This window comes from Pteronotus mesoamericanus, unplaced genomic scaffold (genome assembly GCF_021234165.1).
Source record: "Pteronotus mesoamericanus isolate MK-2021 breed Mesoamerican mustached bat unplaced genomic scaffold, CSHL_Meso_final contig_46, whole genome shotgun sequence".
Taxonomy (NCBI): domain Eukaryota; kingdom Metazoa; phylum Chordata; class Mammalia; order Chiroptera; family Mormoopidae; genus Pteronotus; species Pteronotus mesoamericanus.
Genome location: NW_026555170.1, coordinates 6503746 through 6509697, shown reverse-complemented (window position 1 = coordinate 6509697; position 5952 = coordinate 6503746).

Genomic DNA, 5952 nt, shown 5'->3' with positions numbered 1-5952 from the left:
AGCTCTTGTTCTTTATCATATATCTACGAATTTTTATTTCATCCTCCTTTTCCCCATGGAAAATAAGCTCATGGGGGCAAGTCACACCTAGGTTGTGTGCTGTACTATGTAGAATGCCTTTATGTAGCACATGGCAGGTATTTGAATAATGAAAGTGAGTACCATATAGGTCCTGTACATTACATTAAGTATTGAGCCTTTATAAGTAAGCTAGTCATAGAAGAATTTTAAGCAGGATAAATCTTTCTTGGGCTTCAGTGCAGTGTGGGTGGAAAATTAACTGGAAGGGAGTATGCCTGCAGGCTAGATGGCTGATTATATAAGGAATTGAAACAATCCAGGAAATTATGAAGCTCCAAACTAACTAAATTTAATAGAAATAAAGGAGGAATGGTTCCAAAGATATGTAAAATTAAACTATTTTAACTAAAGCAGAGTATATACATATACAGGAAAATAGGATGAAATTTGGTTCTGGATTTTCAGGCTGATTTTAAATTTCTATGCTACATCAAGACATTTGTAATTCTTAGATACTCTTTAAGAACTATAAAGCTAATGAAGAATTTTGAAAAGAGGTTTTTGTTCTGTTATCTTTCTGTTTCTTTGCTTGTAAGTTTTAAACCATGTTTGTTGGTGCGATCAAGGCATAGGGGAATAAAGAATAGGCTTCGATGACCACAGGGAAGTTAAATGTTCGGCTTTATGAGTCAATAATCTCTAACTCAGCCATAAGTCTTTAAGTTCAAAGTCATCTCAATGAAAAAATTTTGGGATCCTGACAATTATTATCAAATGAACTTTCAAAATAATTATTATAACTGTTACCACCGCTATCACTGCCACCACCACCTGTAATAATGGCAGCAATGACAGCAACATCATCAACATTTAACAAGTATTATGTATAACGCACTGCAATATGTGCTTGAATATGCAGAAATATGACACAGACCCTGACATCAAAAAGTAGAGTAGATGCACTAAAATACACTAGCCATGTGGAGTAGCATGTGATAAAATGAGTTATAGAAAAGTAATTGCTACTGGAGTTCAAAGAAGAGAGAGTTGACCATAGTTGAAAAGTCTTTAGGAAAAGTTACATGGAGGAGGTGAAATTTGAATAGGCCTTTGAGAAAGAAACAAATTGGGATAAATATGGACAGAAGAATGGAAACTATTCTGAGAGGGGACATCACAAGAGCAAAGATAGAAGCTGAGTTCCCACATCTGTTTTAAGGACATGTAGACAGTGGACAAGAGGAAAATTCAGCTTTCACTAAAGGATTGAGTTCATAAAGAGAAGGAAAAAAAAAAAGAGTATTCAGGCAGCAGAATGGAAATGAATTGTAAATTGTCTCTGATGTCAAACTAAAGATGGTTTATTTTTAATAAACTTATGATCACTGATTTTGAGAAAAAATGCAGAATCACTTGCAAGTTTTGAGGAAACTAGCTTCTTGTAGAAAGTTGTATTTCAAGGTTGTAAAAGGAAGAGTCTACAGAGCTTGTTCTGGGTGATTCTTTTTATTTTTTTATTTATTGTTGTTCAGTTACAGTTGTCCTGCCTTTTCCCCGTTGCTCACCCCTGCCCTGTCTGCCCTTGACTCCCACAGTCAACCTTCTTCATTGTCCATGGCCATGAGCCTTCTATTCATGTTCCTTTGTTTGCCCTTCCCCGTCTTTCCCCTGTTATTCCCCACCCCTACCCCTCTGATTGCTGTCAGTTAAAGGTGAAAATTCAGGTTTATGAGACCAGTTACTATGACAATATTTTTTTAAATAGTAAAAAAAAAATTTATTCTATTTTTTCCATTATCATTTAGTCCCCTTATACCCACCTGCCCACAGTCACCCCACTGTGGTCTATGTCCATGAGTCCTTTTAACTTTTTCTCAATCCCTCCACTCTCTACTTTTCCCACATCGCTGTCATTCTGCTCCCTATTTTTGAGTCTGTCTGTATTTTGCATATTAGATCATTTCGTTCATTAGATTCCACATATGACTGGAATCATATGGTATTTGTCTTTCTTTTACTGGCTTATTTTACTTAGTATAATGTTCCCCAGTTCCATCCAGACTGTCATAAAGGGTTTTTCTTCTTTTCTTCGTTTTTATAGCTGAGTAGTATTCCATTGTGTAAATGTGCCATAGTTGTTTTGCAGTGGATTTTTGTACATTGATTTTGTATCTTGTAACTTTACTGTATTTGTTTATTGTTTGGAAAAGTTTTTTGGGGGAGTCTTTAAGGTTTTCTATATATACTCTTGTGTCTACAAAATGGTGTGACACTATTACTTCTTTCCCAATTTGGATGCCTTTTATTTCTTTTATTTTATTTTATTTTTATATTGTTCAAATACATTTGTCTCCATTTTCCCAACTATGGCAATATTTTAGAAAAGGTAAAGGAAAACCTGATGTGGATAAGGGGAAAATAATATAGGGTTTGTTCTTACCTTTTAATATAAAACATTTCAAAATAAAAAATAGAATAATATAATAAACCCCCACATTTTCACCAATCAGCTCACAATTATTAATTTATGACCAATCTTATTTTATCTCTACTAGGACCTAAATTTTTTAGCTCCAGGATTTTTGAAGCCAATCATCAATACATTTAATTTTCATGCATTTGACTATCAATTTCTAAAAGATAAAGACTCATTAAAAAAGCATAACCACAATGCCATTATCATACCTAAAATTTTTCTTGTCATTCATAAGTATACAGTCACTGGTCAAATTTCTCCAATTTTTATTTAAATGTAGTCAGTCACTAACTTTATATAACTTCAGAGGATAAGTATAAAAAATGTTTATTATTTAAAGAAAAATTTATTGTGAGTTCCAATTCAAATCCAGAGCATATGGTTTTTACCTAACCTTAGTGATCTCACATTTGTTTTCCTCAAGCCAAGACTTATGGTTTTCAGTGATAATCATATAAATTCTCATTTGCGTTTTCTCTCACCACTAAGACAACAGCCTTATCATAGCAGTACAACACTATGACCTATATAATTAGTTATTTTTTTAAGTTTCATTTTTTGGGGACCTAAGAATATATACAACAGTAAGGATACACAGTCACTATTCTTATATTTTAAAGTCATATTAAATAGTTCCTCTTTTTGCATTATGTTGCTGTCTCTTCATGCATGGATTTCATAGCATTTTAATGACAGAAGCTTTATAATATGTACCAGTAACTTCTAGGAGTAGGTTACCCTCATCTCTTTTTCTGAGTTAGCATTTATTTCAGGGCTATTATTACTTATCTTTCTAACTGAACTCTGCTTTACTTTAGGAATAAAAAACTGAAATTTTTCTCATATTAACATATTTGTGATGTTAAGTCTTCCACCCAATAATGTGATATGTCTTTTAATTTGTTCGCTTTCTAATTTTATGTCTTTCAGGATTGTTTTGGAGTTTTCTAGATATGAGAGATACTAAAATGGTAAAACAGTAGGACTAGAATATGAGGTGAGAAAAAAAAACATGGTTCCCAGCCTCTCTTATGAGAGAACTATTATTATTTTTTTGTTTGTTTGACAGAAATTTGATAATTTGAAGAGATTAATTCAGAAGATAAGAGTGAGTTTTAATTTTAATATTATACTGGAGTTTTGTCTAAGCTTTAATGGCAAGTAAATATATCTATCAATCAAATTTATACAGAAACTAATATTATTGAAAGAAATTAAAAATAATCACTGAGAGGGTAAAACATGTGACATAACTGCTCACTCTACTTAGTCACATGACATGAAAAAATATCTTCCTTTTAGTGAACTATGGACAGTCCTGAATTACCATCCTCATTTATCTCTCCATACTTTTGTTTATACAGTATCATTTTTCTTAACTAATTTTTCTTCCATCATCTACCTAATCCCCACTCCCCTTCAAAATCCAGCTTAGACGTTACCTCTTCAGTTCCAGTTTGGAATCATCTACATATACATGAATCAGAAGATGTAAAATGACCCAAAAAATGTATTCAAAGTGAGAGAGATGAAAGCCAAAAACATAGTTTCAGCTATACCTATATTTAGATATAAGTTTGCCTTCTTTAGGAAGAAGCTCCATCGAGGAGATTGAGAAGGAATTTTTAATGTTATAAGATAAAAACCAATGGGAATTTTGTTCTAGAGGCCAACTGAAGTGAAAAAATTGTTAATAGAAAGGCTCAAATACTACAAAATTACATAGGAGGAAGAGGAAGACCAAAAAGTCTTGCTGAAGAAAGTTTCAGGAGTTATTCAATATTGCTATGTAGCTAATTTCCATCATCCCCCACCCTCAGATGCCTTCAAAAATACTCCGAGGACTTGGAATCTCCCTCACCACCATAAAATACGCACAAACGCACACACACATTTCTATATAGAGACAACCAGATGGAATAGACTGACAGTTTGAGGTGAAGTTTAAGAAAATAACATGAGGGATCCTGGAGGTAGAGGGCATTGAGGATGCATGGCAAAATAGAAGGAAGCTGGTAGAAATGGACTTTTGTGATGTCTCTACCCAGAGGAAGGTGAAGAGCCTATTAAAAGGAAAAAGTAGGAGAAAAAAACAACAACTTTTGCCCACCATTTTCTGGGTTTGATTGTTTAAATTGTAACAAATTTTCTACAATTTCAAATGTTAAGAGTTTAAAAAAAGAGTTACAAAGGCAGAAAATAAGGCTATAGCTTGAAAAACAAATGGAATTGAGGAAAAGGTTTTGCTAGGCTGAAGGAAGGAGGCAGGAGATAGGAATGCACTGCAAAGGCAATAGAGAAGTATGAATAATGGAAAAGGGTACTGATATTTATATATTTGTGTGTATGGGGTCTGTGTGTGTGTGATGGAACTGGGAGGAACGAGAAATTGGGTTAGAGAAATGTTTTGATTTCACATTTAATCCTTTAAACAATAATTCAGTTGTATAAGCTATTAATATTTGATATCCCTGTATATTCTCTCATGCACTTGTCAAGAATATTGTTTTTCTCCACTATAACATTTTATAGATCCCATTTTATCACATTTCCATGAATATAAAAATATTTTATAGCACTGTGAACAGAGAGAAAACCTTGTTAGGATTACACATGGCAAAGAAAAAATGTTTCCTCATCCTACATATAGAAAATTTATATTATTATTCTCCCTAGATACAGAATTGATCACATATGCCTTTGCCTGTTATTTATTGTTCTCAGTATGTTAGCAACATGGGATATATTTTAAGGTGAAGAGTATCTTAGGGAAAATTTGAGGAAAATGAATTGGCTGAATAGTTTTATACTGTTTTCATAATTCACTGTTAAGAAATCGAGCTTTAGAGAGGGCAAGGGTAACATATTTCTTTTTAATTTTAGAACAATTAAAACTTCATTTAATCAGTAGAGAACTTTTATTTCATTTCATAAAGTCTTTAAGTAAGGAGTAGGATTTCTGCATGATCTATGAAATAAAGGTTGAATAGAAGTAATGAAATGCCTCCTCTGTGCATTGTCACAAAAGCATCCAGAAGTTAGATCTTTCTTGGAACATTTCTTAGCTTAAAACTACACCTAGGAGAAATCTTTTGTTCTCAGTGCTGCCAAAACTTCCATCTTCCTGCAACGACCTCAGTTTAGCACCTGCTTATAACATGTGTTTGCACATCGTTAGTACATTATGGTGACATATATGTTCCCATCAAGGAGACTGTCATAGAATTCATAAGATGTTAAAAAATTTCTATCCATGTGTGTGAAAGTGACGTTTCTTGTTAATTTTGTTAGCTTGCTGAACTCTCCAAGCAAAAGCCTTCTGTGGGAGGCAGAATGATGTCATTACAGTCATAGCATAAATTTTTCAACCTTTAGAAGGAGACATATTGTGGCATATATTTCACTATTTTAAAAGGAGTGAGATAAAAACTTGGAGGATGATGATATCAATTTTA